Source organism: Marmota flaviventris, chromosome 5 (assembly GCF_047511675.1).
Source record: "Marmota flaviventris isolate mMarFla1 chromosome 5, mMarFla1.hap1, whole genome shotgun sequence".
Lineage (NCBI taxonomy): Eukaryota > Metazoa > Chordata > Mammalia > Rodentia > Sciuridae > Marmota > Marmota flaviventris.
Window position 1 is genome coordinate 141,972,398 of NC_092502.1, and position 24,278 is coordinate 141,996,675.

Sequence of the window (24,278 nt, forward strand, 5' to 3'; positions counted from 1 at the left end):
CAGCGCACGTGTTGGAGTTGGAACTTCTGGTCGGCAGTCGAGATGGCCGAGATGGAGACACTGAGCGCTGGGGCTGAGGACGGCTTCACCCAGGTCACCCGCAAGGGAGGCCGGCGGGCTAAGAAACGACAGGCAGCGCAAGTGTCCGCAGCAGGGGAGAGCGGGGACGCGGGCTGCATGGACACCGAGGAGGCCCGGCCGGCGAAGAGGCCCGTCTTCCCGCCCCTCTCTGGGGACGGACTTGTGGGTGGAAAAGAAGAAACGCGGAAAATTCCAGTCCCAGCGAACAGATACACACCATTAAAAGAAAACTGGATGAAGATATTTACTCCTATTGTAGAACATTTGGGACTTCAGATACGCTTTAATTTGAAATCAAGAAATGTAGAAATCAGGACTTGTAAAGAAACCAAGGATGTTAGCGCTCTGACAAAAGCCAACATCACCCTGATACCTAAACCAAATAAAGACACTTCAAAGAAAGAAAACTACAGACCAATATCTCTAATGAACCTAGATGCAAAAATCCTCAATAAAATTCTGGCGAATCGGATACAAAAACATATCAAAAAAATTGTGCACCATGATCAAGTAGGATTCATCCCTGGGATGCAAGGCTGGTTCAATATACGGAAATCAATAAATGTTATTCACCACATCAATAGACTTAAAAATAAGAACCATATGATCATCTCGATAGATGCGGAAAAAGCATTCGACAAAGTACAGCATCCCTTTATGTGGTGAGCCGTTCCTATAGACCGTGGCCGCCATTAGAAGATGGCGCCGGCTTCCACTGTGGCCTGTGATAAACAACTCCTAATATGGAGAGTTTGGCACGCAATCCCTTACCACCCTATGAGAAAGATCCACGTGGCAGCTTGGGATTGGTATGCAGGAGGCTTTATTAGGCTATGCTTGGGCGCTCGGCGGGGGGTTCGCTAGAAGATGATACTTGAATCAAGGCCTGAATAAACTGCTGAAAAAAGAATCCTGTGTCGTGTTTTTCCCTTGCCGGCGAGGGGTCGCGACACCTTTATGTTCAAAACTCTAGAAAAACTAGGGATAACAGGAACATACCTCAATATTGTAAAAGCAATCTATGCTAAGCCTCAGGCTAGCATCATTCTGAATGGAGAAAAATTGAAGGCATTCCCTCTAAAATCTGGAACAAGACAGGGATGCCCTCTCTCACCACTTCTGTTCAACATAGTTCTCGAAACGCTGGCCAGAGCAATTAGACAGACGAAAGAAATTAAAGGCATAAAAATAGGAAAAGAAGAACTTAAATTATCACTATTTGCAGGTGACATGATTCTATACCTAGCAGACCCAAAAGGGTCTACAAAGAAACTATTAGAGCTAATAAATGAATTCAGCAAAGTGGCAGGATATAAAATCAACACGCATAAATCAAAGGCATTCCTGTATATCAGCGACAAATCCTCTGAAATGGAAATGAGGACAACCACTCCATTCACAATATCTTCAAAAAAATAAAATACTTGGGAATCAACCTAACAAAAGAGGTGAAAGACTTATACAATGAAAACTACAGAACCCTAAAGAGAGAAATAGAAGAAGATCTTAGAAGATGGAAAAATATACCCTGTTCATGGATAGGCAGAACTAACATCATCAAAATGGCGATATTACCAAAAGTTCTCTATAGGTTTAATGCAATGCCAATCAAAATCCCAACGGCATTTCTTGTAGAAATAGAGAAAGCAATCATGAAATTCATATGGAAAAATAAACGACCCAGAATAGCAAAAACAATGCTAAGCAGGAATTGTGAATCAGGTGGTATAGCGATACCAGACTTCAAACTATATTACAGAGCAATAGTAACAAAAACAGCATGGTACTGGTACCAAAACAGGCAGGTGGACCAATGGTACAGAATAGAGGACACAGAAACCAATCCACAAAACTACAACTATCTTATATTTGATAAAGGGGCTAAAAGCATGCAATGGAGGAAGGATAGCATCTTCAACAAATGGTGCTGGGAAAACTGGATATCCATATGCAACAAAATAAAACTGAATCCCTTTCTCTCGCCATGCACAAAAGTTAATTCAAAATGGATCAAGGAGCTTGATATCAAATCAGAGACACACCGTCTGATAGAAGAAAAAGTTGGCTACGATCTACAGTCGGTGGGGTCGGGCTCCAAATTCCTCAATAGGACACCCATAGCACAAAAGTTAATAACTAGAATCAACAAATGGGACTTACTCAAACTAAAAAGTTTTTTCTCAGCAAAAGAAACAATAAGAGAGGTAAATAGGGAGCCTACATCCTGGGAACAAATCTTACTCCTCACACTTCAGATAGAGCCCTAATATCCAGAGTATACAAAGAACTCAAAAAATTAGACAATAAGATAAAAAACAACCCAATCAACAAATGGGCCAAGGACCTGAACAGACACTTCTCAGAGGAGGACATACAGTCAATCAACAAGTACATGAAAAAATGCTCACCATCTCTAGCAGTCAGAGAAATGCAAATCAAAACCACCCTAAGATACCATCTCACTCCAGTAAGATTGGCAGCCATTAGGAAGTCAAACAACAACAAGTGCTGGTGAGGATGTGGGGAAAAGGGTACACTTGTACATTGCTGGTGGGACTGCAAATTGGTGCAGCCAATTTGGAAAGCAGTATGGAGATTTCTTGGAAAGCTGGGAATGGAACCACCATTTGACCCAGCTATTCCCCTTCTCGATCTATTCCCTAAAGACCTAAAAAGAGCATGCTACAGGGACACTGCTACATCGATGTTCATAGCAGCTCAATTCACAATAGCAAGACTGTGGAACCAACCTAGATGCCCTTCAATAGACGAATGGATAAAAAAAAAAATGTGGCATTTATACACAATGGAGTATTACTCTGCATTAAAAAATGACAAAATCATAGAACTTGCAGGGAAATGGATGGCATTAGAGCAGATTATGCTAAGTGAAGCTAGCCAATCCCTAAAAAACAAATGCCAAATGTCTTCTTTGATATAAGGAGAGTAACTAAGAACAGAGTAGGGACGAAGAGCAGGAGAAGAAGATTAACATTAAACAGGGATGAGAGGTGGGAGGAAAAGGGAGAGAGAAGGGAAATTGCATGTAAATGGAAGGAGACCCTCAGGGTTATACAAAAGTACATACAAGAGGAAGTGAGGAGAAATGAAAAAATAATATAAGGGGGAGAAATGAATGACAGTAGAGGGGGTAGAGAGAGAAGAGGGGAGGGGAGGGGAGGGGAGGGGGGATAGTAGAGGATAGGAAAGGCAGCAGAATACAACAGACACTAGTATGGCAATATGTAAATCAATGGATGTGTAACTGATGTGATTCTGCAATCTGTATATGGGGTAAAAATGGGAGTTCATAACCCACTTGAATCAAAGTGTGAAATATGGTATGTCAAGAACTACATAATGTTTTGAACAACCAACAATAAAAAATTTAAAAAAAAAGAAAGAAAACAATTCCATTTACAAGCATATCAAAAGGAATAAAATGCTTAAGAACAAATTTAAGCAGTGAGATAAAGTTTTGTACATTTAAACTTACATAACATTACTAAAAAAATGGAAATAAATAAATGAAAAGATAATCCATGTTTATGCATTAAAAGAATTAATAGTGTTTAAATGCTCTTAGCACTCAAAGTGATCTACAGATTCAGTGAAATCATAATTCCAATGACATTTTTCCTAAAATAGAAAAACAATGCTAAAATTTGTATGAAATCACAAAAGAACCTGTTTTAGTGGTCAGCTGTTGCATTGCAGTGACTAAAAAACCTGACAAGAATAATTACACAGAGGAAAAATCTATTTGGGGCCTTACAGTCTCAGTGAGGTTTCAGAGGTCTCAGTCCAAAGACAGTTGGCTCCATTCTTCAAGGCTTGAGTGAGGCAGAACATTATGGTTGAAGAGTGTGGTAGAGGGAACTGGCTCACAGGAGATCAGAAAGCAGAGAGAAACTCCACTTGTCAGATACAAAATATGAACCCAAAGAATGCTCCCAAGGCCCCCCTCCTCCAGCCACATCCTAAGTGCCAACAGTTACTACTCAGTTAATCCCCACTAGGGGATTAATTCACTGAGAGGGTTAAGGCTCTTGTAATCCAATTCAAAAGCAAATAGAAAAATAAATAAACCAATTTAAAAATAAGCAAGGACCTAAGCTGACATTTCTCTAAATAAGACCTTTAAGGGGCCAACAAGTGCATAAAAAGGTGTTCTACATCACCATCTTGAAACTGCAAATTGAAATCACAATGAAATACCACACCACACATCTGTTAGGATGTTTATTATCAAAAAGATAAGTGATAGCAAACGTTGACAAGAGAGTGGAAGAAAGAGCATCTTTGTACACTATTAGTGAGAGTGAAAATTGATGCAGCCACTAATGTAAGCAATATGGACCCCTTACAAAATTAGAAAGAGAATTACAATATAATCCATGAATTCCTCTTCTAATGTATAGCCAAAGAAAAGAAAATTCCTATCTCAAAAAGATATTTACTCTTCTATAGTCATTGCACCATTATTCACAATGGCCAAGATATGGAAACAGCTTAAGTGTTTATAAACAGATGAATAGATAAGGAAAAGGTGATACACATATACACAATGGAATATTATTCAGCCATAAAAGAAGGAACTCTTGCCTTTTGAAACAACACTTCTGGATTAACTCAGAAGACTATATACTAAGTGAAATAAGACAGACATGGGATCCCACCTGTATGTGGAATCTTAATAACAACAGCAACTAAAGTCAAACTCATACAAACAGAAAGCAGAGGGTTAGTTAACAAGAATCGGAAGAGGAAGAAATGAAGAAAAGATTGTTATATGGTATAAAGTTCTAATTATAAAATGATTATGTTTCAGAGACCTCAATTACAACATGGAGACTATAATTAATGATGATGTATTCTGTCCTCAAAAATTGCAAGAGTACAGGTTTAAGTATAATCTTAAGTATTCACACTTACACACATATACAAACACACATAGTAACTATCTGATGCAATTTATATAAACACATATGTCTCTATATATGTATATTTTTGTCAGTTTTATCCCAATAAAGCTGATTGAAAAAGGATGCACAATAGCCATCTCCTCTTAGGTTTCTTAATGGTAATTGCAGTGATTTCCAGAACTATCCCTTTGCTTCTGCATCTCTCCCTAAGCCCCTCTCCTTCCTTCTAACCTCCAACATGACACCACTATATTTGCTCTTAGATTCCATTCCCTATGTGCCATCGTCAGACTTGCTGTCATCACATAATTTCGAATAATTATTTCATAAATAATCCAGTCTCTCAAGATAGAAAGTTTTGAGTGGATTTTTCACCTATCTTTAGCCTCCATAATTATTTAATGAAAGCATCCTTTATTGAATTTGTGAACAGTTGGGAAAATGCCAGCTCAATGCCTAGCACAAAGACAAATAATTCTTAGTTGATTCTAAATAAAAATAAGATATATCCCATGCTTGTATAATTTTATCAAAATGGATTCTACTATCATGTATAACTAGAAAGAATCAATAAAAAATTTTTAAAACAGAAATATAGGCTAGTGTTAGATGAGTGCATTAATAATCCAGGATTTGCAATGAAATGTTCTAATAATTTAATTAATTAAAGGGCCTGCAAGATGCAGAGTTAGTGCCAGATTACTGGCGAACTTTCTCTAAATTTATAGATTAGGTCTTAAAATTAACTATAAAATAAACTTTTTTTGCCACTGAAACAGCATAGACTCTTGTGCAGTCTTCTAAACTTTCCTCTATGGAATTCTTCTAGAAATGAAATATTATTCTAGAAATTCTTCTCTAGAATTTATTCTCCCCCTTTGGAAATATTTATCATTGCTGAGTATATGTCATATTTCCAAAGTAATGGTGAGGGAAAGCAAAGTGGAGAATAATCACAGTGCTCAGATAATCTAGTTATTAGTGTATGTTGGTTATATGAGAACTGGATGGCCCTCAAGAACTAAATAACATAGGTTCAGACCTGTATTCAAACCCAGTAAAAGACTGTCTCAAATTTTCTTGTTTTCAAAAACATATTATTATGGTATGAATCTGGAATGTCTCCAAACTCATGTGTTCAGAACTGGAGCTTTGGGGAAGTGATCAGATTATGAAAGCTCTAATCTCATGGGTGGATTAATCCATTGACTGTGGAATGGATTTTTTGGAGATGGGACCTCATTGGAGGAAGTAGGTCACTGTGATCTTTCCTCTGTCTCCATCCCCACTTCTATGTCTCTGTCTCTCTCTCCCTATTTCCCTTTCTTTCTCCTTCTCCCAACCCTTTCTCTTTCTCAGCTGCCATGGGCTGAGAAGCTTTTTTCCACCACATACTTCCCCCATGATGTTCTGCCTCATCTCATGCCCAGAACAATGCAGCCAGATGACCAGGAACTGAAACCTCTAAAACCATAAGCCAAAATAAATCTTTCCTCCTCTAACTCATTTATATTGGGTATTTGGGTCACAGCAATGAAAACCTAACTAATTCATATATTTTCTCATTTTTATCTCTGATTCCACCAGTCCATTTCTGATGAATTGTGTTCATTTGAATGTGAGCAGACCATAAGGTCTTCTAAGAGCTAAAAAATACACAATTGCCTGTAGAAATGTGTACTTGAGGGAAAGAAAGAAGTGGTTCAAAAGGAAGCTGGAACAACGAATGAGCTGAGGCCACACAGCCAAGATCCTATAACCCCATTTCAGGATGGTACATATAGTTCTATGAACAACAAAACTCCATTCGGCCTCCTAAGTCACTGGGATTATAAGCATGTGGTGAAAAATAGGTGAGGTTTGATTTATCTGTTTAAAGAATTGCTCTGGGTACGGTGTGAAAGATATGTTGGAAGAGATATAAAAAGAAAACATGTGTATCAGATCAGAAACAACCAAAATAGATAATAGAGAGAATCTGATGTAATCAAGAAGAAAGTGGAACCAAGGGAAAGAGAGAAATGGAACCAGGGAAAGAGAGGAAGTTTCAATGATATTTATGGAATTAATAAGCTTGGCAAGGGAGGAAGAAGCATCAAGGATAACTTCTAGATTTCTAAATAATCCTGAAAGTAGCTTTGATCATAAACCAGGTTCTTTTGATTTGTCACAAGGGACATAGAACTCTTTAAAAGCAAAGAAGTAGTTTCCACTGGTATTCTATATTGATAATTCATTATTTTTCAACCTTTTTCATTTAAATACTTGCATTCAGATTTCATCAAATACCATGGTGGCACACCCTTGGGGTATAGTGTTCCAATTTTATAGAAGTAGCTGGTAGATAATTTTGGCTTACATTATATTTTGTTGCTCCGTCATGTGCACTGAGGCAATATGACATAATTTGTCAAGAAAAGAGAATCACAGAAAGGGTCAAGTCCCACAGATGTTCCAAAGAGAGCTTTTGCCCAGCACATCACATAGCTGTTATTTGGCACTTTTCATGTGCTAAACATTTGATTAACATCACTGCTGAATCTTCAGAAACTTCAGGGCAGGTAAGTTTGATTCTCCCCAATTATAGAAGCAGAGAGGTAAAAAGGTTAAATGACATACTTCCAAGCAGAAGGAAGAATTGGCCTCAAAGCAAGAGGAAGCCCTCAGAGTATCTTAATCTTAATTATATGTTCATTATTTTTGGAACAAATTAACCATCATTAATTGATGCCTGTAAAGTGGTTGAAATTCAGGGAGGGATTTAGAAAGCAGAAAAGAAGGATGCTATAGGAAGAGACATCTCTCTTTCATGGTGATTTTGCACCAGACCTTGAGCTCTGAGCCTTGCTTATTATTAACCACTGTAAGTTCTTATAGGTACAAGCAGAAGAGGACTGTACCAGCTTCACAAAACAGATGATGCTCTGTTTATTAATCAAGAGGAAAAAAAAAAACATTTTACTGACAGAGCAGTATTAACTTCAGAGCAGAATTAACTTCATAGATGCTTTGAAAGTAGAGCTATGAAGAAATTTAGTTACTAGAATAAGAAAATTGGGGGATAAAAAACATAAAAGAATGCATAAGAAAACTGATGTCAAGATTCACCCATGCTGAAACAAGGGAAAAGACAGCCTTTTCCTTCTGTATCCTAGGAGCATTGTTATTCTAACTTCAGTGTGTGCCAAAATAACTGCAGGGTTCTTATTAAACCTGCTTAATCTAGAGTGCTGTGCCCAGAGAGTCTGTTCTGGTAAGTCAGGTCTGGGTCAAAAGTCAAGAATTTGGGCTAAACAGAAACTCCCTGGGGGATTCCAGTGAGGATGGAAGTGCTAAGTTGATGTCCACCACAATACTGGGCACACAGCCCAAGAACCACAGCTGCCTGCTTAGGTAAATGCCTGCCTGCCTTCCACCAGTCCATTCTCCCAAGTGAATCTGAGTGGACAGGTTCCAAGCATCACGTGTAATCACTTACAACAGTCATTCATGTTACCTCCCTTGTGAAGCATTTCCTGAGTTCCTCCAAGCTAAATGAGCTCTTTAGTGCTTTCAAAGCTCTGTTTAATACTTTTATTATAGCATTTATCAAATTATATTATAATTATCTGCTTATGTGAGTCATTCTCCTATCAAAATATGAGTAACTTGAATATGGTTAGTTCATTATTATATTTCTGGCATCTAGCACGTTTCTTGGCACAAAACAGGTACTGATTATTTTTTCCTGCATGAAAGGGTAAAAGAATCATGAAATTAAAGCATCACAGGTCTTGGTTACTACTTCATATCACAAGAGCTCCTAGAAAATCAGCAACTATATGGCTTAGCCAGATGAAAGGATGCATTAATCAGCTCAGGGTGCCATGTGATTTACCACAAACTGTGTATTTAAACAATGTAAGTGGTTTTTTTTAGTTCTGAAAGCTGGGGAGTTCTAGATCAAGGTGTATACAAGGCATATTTCCTTCTAAGATCTCTTCTGCTAGCTGGCAGGCCTCTTGCCATCTTGGTATGTGCTCACATTACACCTTCTTTGTATGCTCTGGGGGTTGAGGTGGAAAGAGCAAGCTCTCTGGTACCTTCATAAACAGGCACTAATCCCATCATGAGCCTTCCTTCCTGAACTCACCAAACCCTAATTACTTCCCAAAAGCCTTACCTTTGAATACAATCCCATTGAGGATTAAGACTTCAGCATATGAATTTAAGGGGGACACATTCAGTCAACAATAGGGCAATAAACCAGTCATCTGAAGCTGGTCACCTGGTTGGAGTGTCTACCTTTAGCATTAAATCATGTGGAGACTCAGATTCTGCATTTATAAAATGAAGAGTTACTTTTCCCATCACAGTTATTATTAGGGAAATGTGCTGAACAGGCTCTGAAAATGGTAAAGTATTATCTGCACTGTGGCTAATATGAGGTCTTCTTTAATTTGGAGGCTACTGCAGTCTGTAAAAACTCCTCAGTTGCTAGCAGCGCCAATACTGAAACTCAGCAGGACTGGCAATTGATAAAGCTTGCATTTTCTCTCTTTGCTTAGAAATTTTCACCATGGTGTAATTTTTATTAATTTATTTGAATAATTTGATAAACATAATTTAATCTGTATAATAACTATCATTAGCTTTGTTTGTAGGCAAACTCTTTAATGAGAATGCTGAGGGAAATTTTGTGCATTGCATTAGCTTTCATTTGTATTTTTTTGGCAGTCATAACACATGGTTGGCTTCTTATAGTAAGGCTTGTACTAAACTGAAACCCTATCCATCACCCCAATGGTATGCCAGGGGCCAATCACACTCTTTTATTTTTTTTCTGGAAGAAATTTATACCATAGTGTCACCCTCAGGCTTATGCAGCATAGGAGATAACAGAGAGGACATATATCCCTGGAGGGTGAGAAGGAGGAGGAGGGATAAGGACTGGTTTGGAAACAGACAAGTGCCTGGTCTCTCTGCATAGCCTATTATACAGGTTAGCAATTTGTCACCTAGGAAAACATAGAGGAGGAGGAGAAGGAGATATCAAGTCATTAAATTGTAACGAGGTAAACTATGGCAGCGATTGTCTTTGAATGTCTTGATGGAGTAGCAGGGACACACAAGAAAATGAAGAATTGACCAGAGTGGACACTGCAGGAAAACTGCAGTCAGTAACAGATAGGGCAGGGGCTGGCCTCTTCCCTTCAATGTTCTCTTGCTCATGACTTCTCTAATGTATTGCTTGCTTTCTGACAAGCTGGTCTTCTCTTCTTTTGACTATTCTCAAAGTTGCACATAAATAAAGGGAAATGATGCCTTGGGAGAATTTCCACAAACATGCCTTTGATTTTATCATCCCAGCACACAGTACCTGCAATCTCCCTAGCTCTGCTATAGCATTTTGAACAGAGTGAAACAGAGCCAGTAGAAGTAGCACTCCTCCATCCACAGCATAAAAACAGTAATAATTACTGATCCACAGGCCTAACCACTTAGAAGTACTACTTACATGGATGAAAACAAATGCCCCCTAAAGATTTGTCACAGACCACTTAATTTACTATTTTTATATTCATCCAAAGCTGTTCCATGTACTATACTTTTGTCTGCTCCCAAACAAATCGTGACATGCAGAATGGGGAAGAAATGGATCAAAAACTTTTTCAAAGCAAGATCAGAGTTAAAATGTTAAGCCAAAAAGCATAATTATAGGCTCAGGATTTTTTTCATTATTTCTATAACTTTCACATCTACATGAAGTACTGGAAAAGCAAGGTGTCCTAATTTGGGAAAATAGGTTCCAAATATAACCTGCCCTTTTTTTGTTATTGTGCACCTGAATTTTTTAAGAATAATTAAAAACTAGAAAGCAGGCAGTATTATTATAATTATTAGAACCACTGATTTTTAGAAGTAATTTGGGGTTTAGAGATTATGTCTGAGCCTATCTCCTTTCTTTTCTTCTTCCCTTAGATTGAATTTTCATATCTGAATTTTTTTCTGTGCATTTATTGTCCAGAATGATTGGGAACCAGAGTTAACTATTGAAGTATTCCAAAGTTGCCTCCTGAAGTTGTTTCTCCTTACAAATTTACCAATAGGTTAATTTTGGCTCTAGTTTTGAAGATTTCAGTCTGTAATTGGTGAACCCTGTTACTTTGGGGCCAGCAACAAAGCAGCACATCCTGTTAGCATGTAGGGGTACAAAATGACTCCTCTCATAGCCAGGAAGCAAAGAAAGAGAAAAGAAGAGATTGGGTTCCCATAATACCCCCAAAGACCTAAAGACCACCTCTCCCTGAGCCTTACATCTTAAGGTTTCCACTGCTTTCCAATAGAGCAAGCTGGGACCAAGCCTGCAGCATGTGGACCTCTGGGGAAACTTAAGATCCAAACTATGCTACTCTGTATCTAGGTTTCTAGAGTTAAGAGCAGGTACTTAGTAAAAATGCAAGCAAAGAGACAAATATAAGTGAAGTTTCAATTGCCATGTAAATTTTTGCATGAAGGAATGAATGAGCAATTAAAACTGCAGTTATTATATATATACCAGGACTGTTCTCACATCTCTATATTAGGAAGCAAGGAGGAAAAATGAGAGGAAAAGCCCAAGTTCCAGGCCTAGACAACAAGATAGGTAATAATGATGCCATACTCTGAGATACAGACCACAAGATAGGTCATTTGAGGGAAGAAAGAGGGAAGATTAGAAATTAAATCTGGACCATGCTGGGTTCTGAGGCATCTAATTAGACATCATATGGACATGATCACTAGAATACATGGACTTTGAGCTCAACAGTGCATATAAAAAGGAAAAAAAAAGAAGTTTTATTTTCAGTTTTAGAGTAGGTAGAAAGAGAATGTAGAGCATAATAACTCAAAAACTGAGTTTGATATTGTTCAATGATTTAAAATTACATTTTCCAGAAATATTTAAATTATGGTCCACATATAATAACTACAGTTTTAATTTGTCATTCATTCATTCAAGTTTACTAATCCAGTTCCTCCATTTTTGATGCTGGACATGGAACACTGAAAAAGATATAACTCTGTCAAGCCCATGTGATGTGAAGAAATGCCATAGAAATGCCTTTTTGCATAGAAAGCCTTCCCTCACTGTCACATGATATGCAGGAGTCCAGTGTCTACAGAAACACCACTAGAACCAGGTTAGTGGGGTTCAAATGCAGCTTCATCACCTACTGATTGAGGTTGGAAAGCTTCTTAAACATTTGGTCCTATTTTCTTTTCTTGTTCTTTTTTTTTTTTTACTCATCTTAAAAGCAATAATAATCACTAGTTCCTCTTTTATGGGGTTTTTATGAAGATTAAAGCAACATACCTGTCATACTTACTGGCTTACAGTAAATGCAATGAAAGTGTCAGTCTTTATTAGTGCTACCCAAGTACATTCAAGGTCACATGATTCGGAGATATTAGAGTCATTGTTATTAGCTGTTTTCCAAGTGCATATTTTTACTTATGTGGGGAAGTTGAGAAAGACTATAATTACAGGCACAAAAATCAAAGATGCACAGTAATCAGACAAGATTGTTGATGCTTCTTGTGTTTACATGCTCTAACATCCCACATTGTTAATATTGAGGCCTATTGGCATGCAACTGTTGATTCATTAAGAATTGATCATAATGGGAAGCACTCAAAAATATCTGTTAAGTAAATGGAAAAATAAATGAATCAGGTATGAAGATCATAATAGGCATAGCAACTTCAGCCATTCCAGGATAAAAGATTAAGGATAGATTTTGGGAAATGGATGCAAAACATGTTAGAAACAATTTCATTGACAGAATGACATTAAGGCAACAAAGCAGATGAACAGAGAATAGGATTACAAAGTCTATTCACTAGAAAAAGTATTTACAACCCAAGAAGCAAATGTAATTTCAACCAAAGTCCTACCTATAACTTAAGAGGAGGGATAAATGGTAGAGGAAAAACATATTCACTGGAAAAGGTATGGAAAAGAGAAATTCACTACATATCCTTTGCTGACTTTGTGTAATTGGCTGTCAGCATGTGCCAGTCTAGTAAAGTATGATCAAATTCGTCGCTGAAAAACTCAATTGTAAAATTTTGAGCAAACCAAGGTTGATTTCTCTAACATTATAGTATGAAACATGACATGTTACAAAGACTTCTGGTAAGGGAACAAAGATGGAAATAAATACTACATAATCTTTTGATTCATGCTGGAGTCAGGATCAGTAGTCACACCCTACACATAGACCCTGTCAATGAACAATCTTCAGTCAAAATCTACATACAACATGAATCTGTAATCATGAGGACCACTATTGAAAGATTTGGACACACCTGCTCTATAAAGAGACCTTTTAAAACCATATTGATCCAATGACAAATGACTTATATCATTTCAATACACTTGAGATTCATTGACTTCTTTCAACATGGGAGTTGGGCACCTGCCGTTGGCTTGGATGGTGCTCATCTTGTATCTTTGTTTTATTCTTCCTTCTCTTCTCTAAATAGTGGTGAAATGTGATATATTCTATTCTCAAAGGATATCTTCAATCACAGAACAAGTCCCAGATGCTAGTATGTCAGTGTATCTGGAAAATGAGTTTGCTATACTCTATGATGAGCTAACTCTACCTACATCATTTAAATGACTGGCTCACAGTCACGGATGTGGTGGCACCAATTAACCTGTTCCATAAATACTTTTTAGTGAAGTCGGGCCAAAAGATTAATGTATTTCAATTTGGAAATATTATTTGAAATTGACTGGTTCTAGAACAGATTAGAAATACTGCCACTGACCACATAAAGAGTCATGAACTAATTATTAAACTGGCAGTGTAATAACTGAAAAACTATTCTACCATCTACTGAAAGCCATGGCAGAAACTTAATAGGTTGCATGTATATCAAAAACAAGGGCAGGGAAGCAATAATATCTGGATACATGTCTTTTGTAAAAGATTTATGTGCATTATAATCCCATAGTGGTTCCAAGATAAAATTGCTTTGGAAGCCATATATACAGCCTTCTTAGTTATTATGTTTTGAAAATGCAACCCAAAAAAAAAGGTATGTTGGATATTTGTTTTGTAAAGGTCATTGAATATTAAAGAAATGTGAAAATATAAATTCAGTTTACTATTTTTCTGTCCATATAACCACAGAGAAGTTAGGTATGACTGAAAGATCTTATATCTGAAAAAAAAATCAATATTTATGAGACCTAACAACTGTCTTAATGATACTGTCTTAATGAACTGCAGTTAATTAAATTGATCAAATATTTTGGCAGACCTGTCATGGAATTCAAAATTGAATAAGATCATACTCCAGAGAGTCCAATATTAACCTGGAAGAAGGCTTGGTCCCAGTCCTTTCATGCTAATGCACTACAAAGTAATAACTAGGACTCATCTGAAGATTGTGCTCCTCTGACCACATTGAGCCTCATCTCTTACCAGACTCTTTTCCATGAGCCTCTGTGTACTACCCTCAAAGGAAGTTATCGCCATAATTTTCACTTGGGAACAACATTCATAAATAAGAGAAATATTATTATTTGTTTTTGTTTGCTTTCTTTTTTATTAAATTTTATTTGTATATGACAGCAGAATGCATTACAATTCATATTATACATATAGCGCACAAGTTTTTCGTATCTCTGGTTCCATACGAATTATATTCACACCAATTCATGTCTTCAAACATGTACTAAGGGTAATGATGTCCATCTCATTTCACCATCTTTTCTACCTCCATGCTCCCTCTCTTCCCCTCACACCCCTCTGTGCTATCTGGAGTTTGTCTATTCCTCCCATGCTCCCCCTCCCTACCCCACTATGAATCAGCCTCCTTATATCAGAGAAAACATTCGGCACTGGGTTTTTTGGGATTGGCTAACTTCACTTAGCATTATCTTCTCTAACTCCATCTATTTACCTGCAAGTGACATGATTTTAATTCTCTTTTATTGCTGAGTAATATTCCATTGTGTATATATCCCACATTTCTTTTAATCCATTCATCTATTGAAGGACATCTAGGGTGGTTACACAGGTTAGCTATAGTGAATTATGCTGCTATAAACATTGATATGTCTGTGTCCCTGTAGTATGTTGTTTTTAAGTCCTTTGGGTATAGACCAAGGAGAAGGATAGCTGGGTCAAATGGTGGTTCCATTCCCAATTTTCCAAGGAATTTCCATACTGCTTTCCATATTGGCTGCACCAATTTGCAGTCCCACCAGCAGTATATGAATGTACCTTTTTCTCCACATCCTCACCAACACTTATTGCTGTTTGTATTCACAATACATGCCATTCTGACTGGAGTGAGATGAAATTTTAGAGTAGTTTTTATTTGCATTTCTCTAATTGCTAGCGATGATGAACATTTTTTCATATATTTGTTGATTGATTGTATATCATCTTCTGAGAAGTATCTGTTCAGGTCCTTGGCCCATTTATTGAGTAGGTTATTTGTCATTTTGGTGTTTAGCTTTCTGAGTTTTTTATATACCCTATACTTGGGAATCAACTTAATGAAAGAGGTGAAATATCTATATAATGAAAACTATAGAACCCTAAAGAAAGACATCAAAGAAGACCTTAGAAGATGGGAAAGATTTACCTTACTCTTGGATAGGCAGAATTAATATTGTCAAAATGACCATATTACCAAAGGCAGTATACAGATTTAATGCAATTCCACTCAAAATCCCAGTGACATTCTTCATAGAAATAGAAAAGTCAGTCATGAAATTTATCTGGAAAAATAAGACACCCAAAATAACTAAACCAATCCTTAGCAGGAAGAGTGAAGTGAGTGGTATTACTATACCAGATATTAAACTATACTACAGAGCAATAGTAACAAAAATAGCATAGCATTGGCACCAAAACAGACTTGTAGACCAATGGCACAGAATAGAGGACACAGAGACTAACCCACAAAATTACAAATATCTTATATTAGACAAAGGCACTAAAAACATGCAATGGAGAAAAGATAGCCTCTTCAACAAATGGTGCTAGGAAAACTGGAAATCCATATGCAACAAAATGAAATTAAACCTCTGTCTCTCACCATGCACAAAACTCAACTCAAAATGGATCAAGGACCTAGGAATAAAACCAGAGACCCTGCATCTAATCGAAGAAAAAGTAGGCCCTAATCTCCATTATGTGGGATTAGGCCCCAACTTCCTTAATAAGACTCCTATAGCACAAGAATTAAAACCAAGAATAAATAAATGGGATGGATTCAAACCAAAAAGTTTCTTCTCAGCAAAAGAAACAATTTTTGAAGTGAATAAAGAGCCTACATCTTGGGAGCAAATTTTTGCTTGCTTTCAAATACTTACTTTTCCCCTTCACAGTCTTAAATTAACTGTAGTATTGAACTCCATCTGAATCAACATTGTTGGGAAGGTCATGGAATGTCTGGGTTGTCAGCCAACTTCTGTTCCTTACAAATAATTCTCTTTGCTGTTTACTAGCTCAGAAGTGAAAAAATAAACTGCATAAATTTAACATCTTGAACCTATATGCTATGGAGGGTATTAAAAATATAAAAGTACTTCAAAGTGCCCCCAGTGGGTTGGAAATCTCAAGTTATAAAGTTGAAAATTCTTAAAACTAAAAAGTGTCCAATAAATCAACCTGCAGTGCACATTCCCCAAATGTATGCCATATCTAATATGATATAGCTACTAATTCAAGAAACTGAAAACACTTCAATAAAATCTAATCAGTTCTACCCTATAAAACAATAGGAAAAATAACAGAAAAGTCAAAAAATAAAAGTACTGGCACCTGCCACATCTAATTATGATATTCCATTTCTAATATCAATCACTTCTAGTTTTCAAGTTTGCTTAAGTTATCATTCTTACCTTATATTTTCTTTTGAAATACTTCTCAGATTCATGGTACAAGGAACTTTTATATAAATTCTCTTCATATCTACTGTACTATCATCATTGTCTCTGGGCCATTATCAAAGAAGAAATTCATATCTCTATATTGAAAAAATCCATCAAAAGTATTTCAAGTGACAAATAAAAATGTTTAATGCAAAATCAATAGATAAAAATGAGAAATATGACATTTTAAATTGCCTTCTGTTATGAGTTGAATTGTGCCCATTCCAAACAACAACAACAACAAAAAAAAATATGCTAACATCAGACCCCTAGTACCTTAGAATATGACCTTATTTGGAAAAAGAGTCTTTACCAATGTAATACACTAAAGTGTTGTCATTAAGATGCATTAAAATCAAATATATTTTTAAAAAATCAAATATAACCAGAAATATTCTAAGAAGAAAAAATTTGGACACAGATTCATATACACACAGAGAAAATTATGTGAAGGGACAGAGGGAGCATGCCATGTGAAGATAAGGACAAACAATGAAGCAACAAGTTACCTAATTCAGAGACTGAGCAAATCACTAAGGGCTAGAGAGATTCAAGGAAGTATTGCTCACAGGATTAAGAGGGAAGGTAACCCTGCCGACACCCTGATTTTTTACTTTGAGCCTACTGAAGTAACTTACCCCTAACTCCTGTTGCCCTGGGATACTCAGTCTGGTACTTTGTTAAAGTAGCACTAGGAAAGTTACATGCTTTTCACTATAAAATTAGTGCCAGGACCCAGAAACAAATCCAGGCATTTATAGTCAGTTGACTTTTGGCAAAGCCTCCCAGAATACACAATTGGGAAAGGACAGGCTCTTCAATAAATGATTATCAGAAGATTTAATATTCATGTATAGAAGTATGTAATTAAACCCTTCTCTCAATCCACGTGGAAAAATCAACTCAAAATGTATTAACAACTTAAAAGTTACTTGTAAAAGAATTAGAAGAAAACAGGGGACAGACAGCTCAATGGCATTGATCTGAATCATGAGTTTTGGATATAACAAGAAAATCACAAGTAACAAAGCAAACAAAGAATAAAGTAAAGACACAACCTATAGGATGAGAGAAAATACTTGCAAACCATAAGTCTAATAAGAGATTAATATCCAAAATAGGCAAAAAATTAAAACAACTCAATACCAAAAAAACACATAACCCAATTAAAAAATGGGCAAAGGCCTGAATAGATATTTCTTAAAAGAAGATATATGAATGGCCAACAACACTAATTATCAAGGAAATGCAAATTAAAAGCACAATAAGATACCATTTCACTCCAATTTAAAAAGCTGTCATAAAAAAAGACCAAGGACAACAAGTGCTGGAGAGAATATGGAGAATAGGTAATATTGTTGATGGGAGTACAAATTAGCACAACTCTTATGGAAAACAATATACAGACTCCTCAAAAAAATAATAATAGAACTATTGTATGATCCAGCAATCCCTCCACAAAAATGAAAAGTAGCACATTGAAACAATGTTTCACAATAGTAAGGCATGGTATTAAACCAAGTGTCCATCAAGAGGTGAATGAATAAAGAAAATGTGATACACAGACACAAAATGGCATACTAATCAGTCTCCAAAAATGAAGATAAATCTGTCATTTGTAACAACATGGATGAACCTGAAGTATATTAAGAGAAATAAACTGGGCACAAAAAGACAAATATTACATGATATCACTTACTACGCAGAGTCTAAATGCTTACGTCACAGAAGCAGAGAGGAAGAATGGCAACTACTAAGGGCTGAAACAGAGAATGAGGGCAGATGTTGGCCAAAGGATACAAAATTTCACTTAGATAGGAGGAATAAATTCAAACCAATAGATAACTAGAAAACCCAGTGTCATTGGTGTCATTAATTTCCTATAAAGAAATTTTTCAGGGAAGTCTGTTGCATCGTTTTTCTATAGCAAGATGGTGAAGTGAGAGCGGGGAGGTAAAGCACCATAAATGTCACATCACCTGAGACTTATATAATATTCCCTTAGAAAAAATGTTAATGTTATACTTAAGTGCAGTAGAAAAATGGTTAAAATATACAAGTCTAAGAAAAATTCAATCATGTATCAAAGCTCAAAATGTGCAAATTATAGAATATTATTGCCGAGAAATGGTGAAGATTTGAAACCTCAAAACTATATCAAATTCGAGTTATCAGAGATTAAGACCTAGATCACCCACAGGTAGAGAAACTTGCCTTTTCTTTTTCTCCCTCTTTCTCTCTCCCTTTTAGAATAATATCACAGTTGTATTTTTTTTTTAAATAGGAAAGTCTAATGAATAGGCATGTATACAAAATGTCCTCCAGAGGCTAACAAAATTGTCTATGTGAACTTCATCACTTCTAACAGGCTGCTACCAGTGATTTCATAAAGGAGGGAAATCATCCATTCTTTTTTCTGAAAATAAATCTCACATGTTAGCACAACCCTGCTCCCACTTACAATTTCCGTGTTTGTAATAATAATGAGGATATTCAAGGAGCCTGCTTACACACCAAATGATGGCTACTGTGGGACTATCACACAAGGATTTAACGCAGACCATCACAAGTCAAGGTCACGCTTGATCTCGGCTCCCAGAGGTGCTAACAGGCAACTTTCAATGGATTCAAATTATGGACCAGATCATTAAACGAGCTGACTGACTCACTCATACTTGCTATTAATAAAGAACTCATCTTGGAGATTTTCCGCACGGCTGTATGGATAACCTGAATTTATGTGGACCTCAGCAGTTCAAAGCCTGAATTCATTTTCTTGAAACAAGCAGAATCTGAAGTTTATTAGCATGGAAAAGAGTCCTCCTTTCATTAGATGATTCTGAAGTGCTGTCCATTACATAATATGCCACGCATGTGGAACCTTTAGAATAAAAATTGTGATTGCCACTCAATGGAGGAGTATTTCTAAGATGTGACAGATTTTATAACTGGGAAGAAGGAAGAATCTGCCTGTCTGGGTCTCTTAGCCTTTCAAACATGCTCTTTAAATTAAAATTATAGCACATAGAAAACTTCATTACCTGTTTCAGTTGTAGATAATTGTTTCTCCTCTTTGAATATGTGCCCTTTTCAGGATGAGTGTTCTGGACTACAGAGCTGAACAAATGGTAAATGGGTTTCCTAGGCTTTCCTACAGGATGTCCCAAGGCAATTACCCGCAAGCTATAATAAATTAGGTACAAGAAACATTGACCCACGTTTTAATTAAGTTTTAAGCAATTTTTTACTTATGTTTTTAATAAATACTGAGAGGGTTAATTAAAGTTTTGCAGTTTTTTGGCCAAATTTTACTTAAAAGATAATAAAGTCGTCGATGGCAATGAAATGGAATCAAAGTCATTGAAATGAAATTGCTAAACTTAAAAGAAATCATAAAAGATTGGTTCCTGGTCCTTAAAATTAGTTAAATATTGGAAAAGTGATTCAAGGGTTCATGGTCTTTTTTTTCTTACTCTCATTTACTAATTTTAAATACATTTATTAAGCAATTATTTTTCTGAATATTAGCCACATCTCTCTCAATGGGGGTGCAAAAATAATGAGCCTCCATCCTCAAGTAACTCCCTGCTTAATAGTGAAAACACATACAGAGAAATAATTAAATATCTTATGGAATGTTTTGGAAGGAAAAAAAATGGTGGCACCAGAAAGTGGATCTCAGAGTCTCCCTGAGAAGAGGACAAGAGAAAAGCTTTCACAGAACAGGACACAACTGTGTGACATCTTGAACAATGAAAAAATCTCCACAGGTAGGCAAAGTAGGGAGGGATACTTTATTTAAAAGGAAACATCATAGCATCCAAAATGAATTTCAAATAATTTGACGTTCTTGGAGCCTAGGTTGTGAGTGGTATATTAGGAGAAGAGAAAGATTTAACAAGAGGGACTTAGGGAACAGGGGAAGACTGGAGGAATTATTGCAGGAAAGAGACTTCCTTTTGTCCTCAATCTTATGCCACTAAAGGATTTTCTCAGGGCCTAGCTAACATGGTTTTCATTATTAAAAGATAACTCCAGAAATTTAAATGTTAGTGGACAGAACATTTTTGCATGTGTCCTTCCTGTCTAAAATGACCAATATTAAGAAAACAAATACATAAGACTAACTAAGAACAACAAAATAAGTGACAAGAGTGGACCAAATTGTAAGATCAGAGATAAACAAACCTCAAGAGACTATTATTTGAAGGTAGGTGTATTCATTTTCTGAGGCTTACATCATAAAACATTATACTTTGGGGCTTAAACAATTAATTTTTCTCACTACTCTGGAGGCTGAAACTCTGAGATCAAATTGTTAGTAGGTTTGGTTTCTCTGGAGACCTTTCTCCTTAGCCTATAGAATGCTACCTTCTTGCTGTGCCTTAATCAGGTTGTGCTGCTATGACAAAATATCCTATGTTAGGTGACTTATAAAAGACAAAAATTGTTTTTCATGGTACTGAAGTCTAGAAGCCTCCCATCAGGGTGTTAGCCTGGGTGGGTTCTAGTGAGGGCCCTCTTCTGGGTTGCACAAAGCCAATAATTGTATCCTTCTGTGGCATAGAGCAGAGAGGGAAAGCAAACTCACTCTAATCCTATTCATAGAGCTCCACTCCTATAACCTTACCTAATCCTAATTATTTCCCAAAGTGCCCATCTCCTAATGCCTTCACACTAAGGGGGTAGAATTTTAGCACATGAATGGAGGAGGGGGGTACAAACATTCAGTCCACAGCACTGCCTTTTCTTTGGGGCCCATCATCAGTGTATATTTATCATCCTATGAGGACACCAGTCATATTGAATTAAGGCCTCAATCTATGACCTCCTTTAACCTTAATTACCACTTTAAAGAGTCTATCTCCAAATATAGTCACATTTTAAGATATTGGAGTTTGGATGTCAACATATGCATCTGAGGACGCAGTTTAGTTGATCCCAGTACAGTGGTACAGAGGCCTCTAATGCCAGAGTCAATGCATAGAACAAATGGAGCTGAAGTTTGGGGGCACATTATTGCTTTCTCCCAATGTGGTCAGTTTGCACATTGAGCTATTAAGTAGCTGCAAATTATCTAATAAAGAAATTCAGGTGCTAAGATCAAACATGCCATGAAGCTTCAGTGTTATGGCCTCCAAATAACAGGGAAGCTCCATCCCCAGAAAGCAAGCTACTGACCAGGCAAATAGCAGAATACAAAGAACTAAATATTGAGTTAATGCATGAAGGTATTAAGTCAAAACACTTTTCCTAAAATCTTTGCAAGCAGATACAGAAATTCATGGGCAAAAGGACAATTGCATGTCACAGAAATTATATTCAAAAGGTTGAACATCTGTCCAAAAAGAGGTTTAGAAAGAAATGAGGGGGAAATTACATGGAGTAAATTGCCAAAGCAAGGACCTCTTTTAATACTAGAAATTAAGACAAATGGAATAATAAGTTTTAAAAGGTCTACTAAGTTCTGAAGAGAATGCAGATTTAAACATATTCACAACCTAATTGTGGTGACATCTTAGAATTCCAAGAATAAACACACATTTCTTAAAAACTTCTAGATGTACATTTTTTAAAATTCTGGACAAGCAAAAAAAAAAAAACAATAATCATATTACATTAGATTTAAGCATGCCAGAAAAAATGTTGTTTGTCCAGCTAATATATAAACCTCAGATAAACAATGGGTAATAAATATTCTAGTACTATAAGTGTTCCCAAAGTATTCATTGCATGAGATATACTTTTTAAAGTATTCATTGTTTCTTTGAAATTCAAGTTTAACTGGGTGTCCTATATAATTATTTGCTAAATCTAGCAACTTTAATTAAATTTCTCCTCTGTGAGATAACACTGAATTAATATTGTCAATCTTCTAATTATGGAATCTCATGTCTAGCCAAATGATCATTCAGAAACGTTAATCCTACCAAAAAAAAAAAAAAGCCCTTAAAATTACTGAATGATATATGCAGTAAAATAGTTAAGTTGAAATATTACTGTTAAAAATAATAATCTGGATTTAAAATCACAAAGCTATCAAGCCAGTAGGTATATGAAAGTTTGGGTGGGAAATAAATGGCACAAGAGGAAATTAAGTTCCTGTCATACTACGGGTGAGGATGTAAGAGATTCTAAATAAGGATAAAAACTTGTAAATATGTGTTTAACAAAAAAATAAAATTTACTTTTTCAAAATAACTCATTATAAGTTCTATTCACTTTCATCCAAATCAATAGGCCTCTCTCAAAAGATCATACCACCTGTCATGCAAGATGTAAACTTTACTTTTCTGTTCTTCTGAAATGATCTTCACTCTTTATGACCACTGGTGCTTTTATAACCATAAAGTAACAGTCCCCAGTGGATCTTCCTAAACTCCTTTAACAAAATAACCACACCCATTGGCACTTCCTATCTTTTCATTTCTTAAGCTTAAATCTTCCTAAATCACTTATCAACTAGTAAATATAGTGTATATTATATACTCTAAGTTTCATGATGGCTGGCATCTAGAAAGTCCTAGATAAATATTAATTAAACCAAATTGTTAAATAGATCATTAATAAAATTTAATGAACCATTAAGCCAGGGTATAGCAGTTAAAAGGGGCAGGGTAGTACTATAAAAAGAGGAGTAATAATAATAATAACAACAACAACAACTGGCTAAATAATTTGACAATTTAGGAGAAACCAGATACTAGAAGAATGATAATAAGTTTGGTCTCCAGGTAAAGATGTCCAATATATAGATAGAGTTGTAAGTCTACAATAATGAAAATGTGTTATGCTGGAATTTGACTTTGGGTGTCAAATATAGGTAATGGGTAAAAACATAGATAAGATTTCCAATGAATGTTAATAAAATGAAAAGAAGACTAGGGATAGAAATGTTGAAGTTAACAGTCTATCAGTTGAGATTGTGAAAATCAAGGACTATCAAGAGTGATCAGAGTCAGAAGGACAATTAAAGACAATGGTGTTGTGGTAAGCATGAGGATGACATTTTCAGAAGGAACTTCATGGTCAAAGCCTGCCTCAAAATCAAGGAAGATGAAGAGAGACACTACAGTTGGATTTGAATATTTGGTTGTTAGTCACTTGAATTTGACCTGAAGATGCATGCAAAACTGGCCCTGATCCTCTGCCCTTTCCATTTGCAATATGATTTGATCCCCTCCCATCAAGACAAGGTGTCTGTGTTCTCATTTCTGAGATGGCCTTGTCACTTGTTCTGGAAGCAGCAGCATGCCAGTCCCAACCTGAAGCCTCGACTTCCACTTCTTCTCAGGATATTGTCAGACCCACAACTGACTGCAGACAAGCGTGAGCCCAATGGAGACTAG

General features: G+C 36.3%; 1 pseudogene; it reads left to right on the forward strand.

The window, feature by feature from the left end:
- On the forward strand, nucleotides 1-24,278 carry LOC139705920 (RNA-binding protein PNO1 pseudogene; annotated as a pseudogene).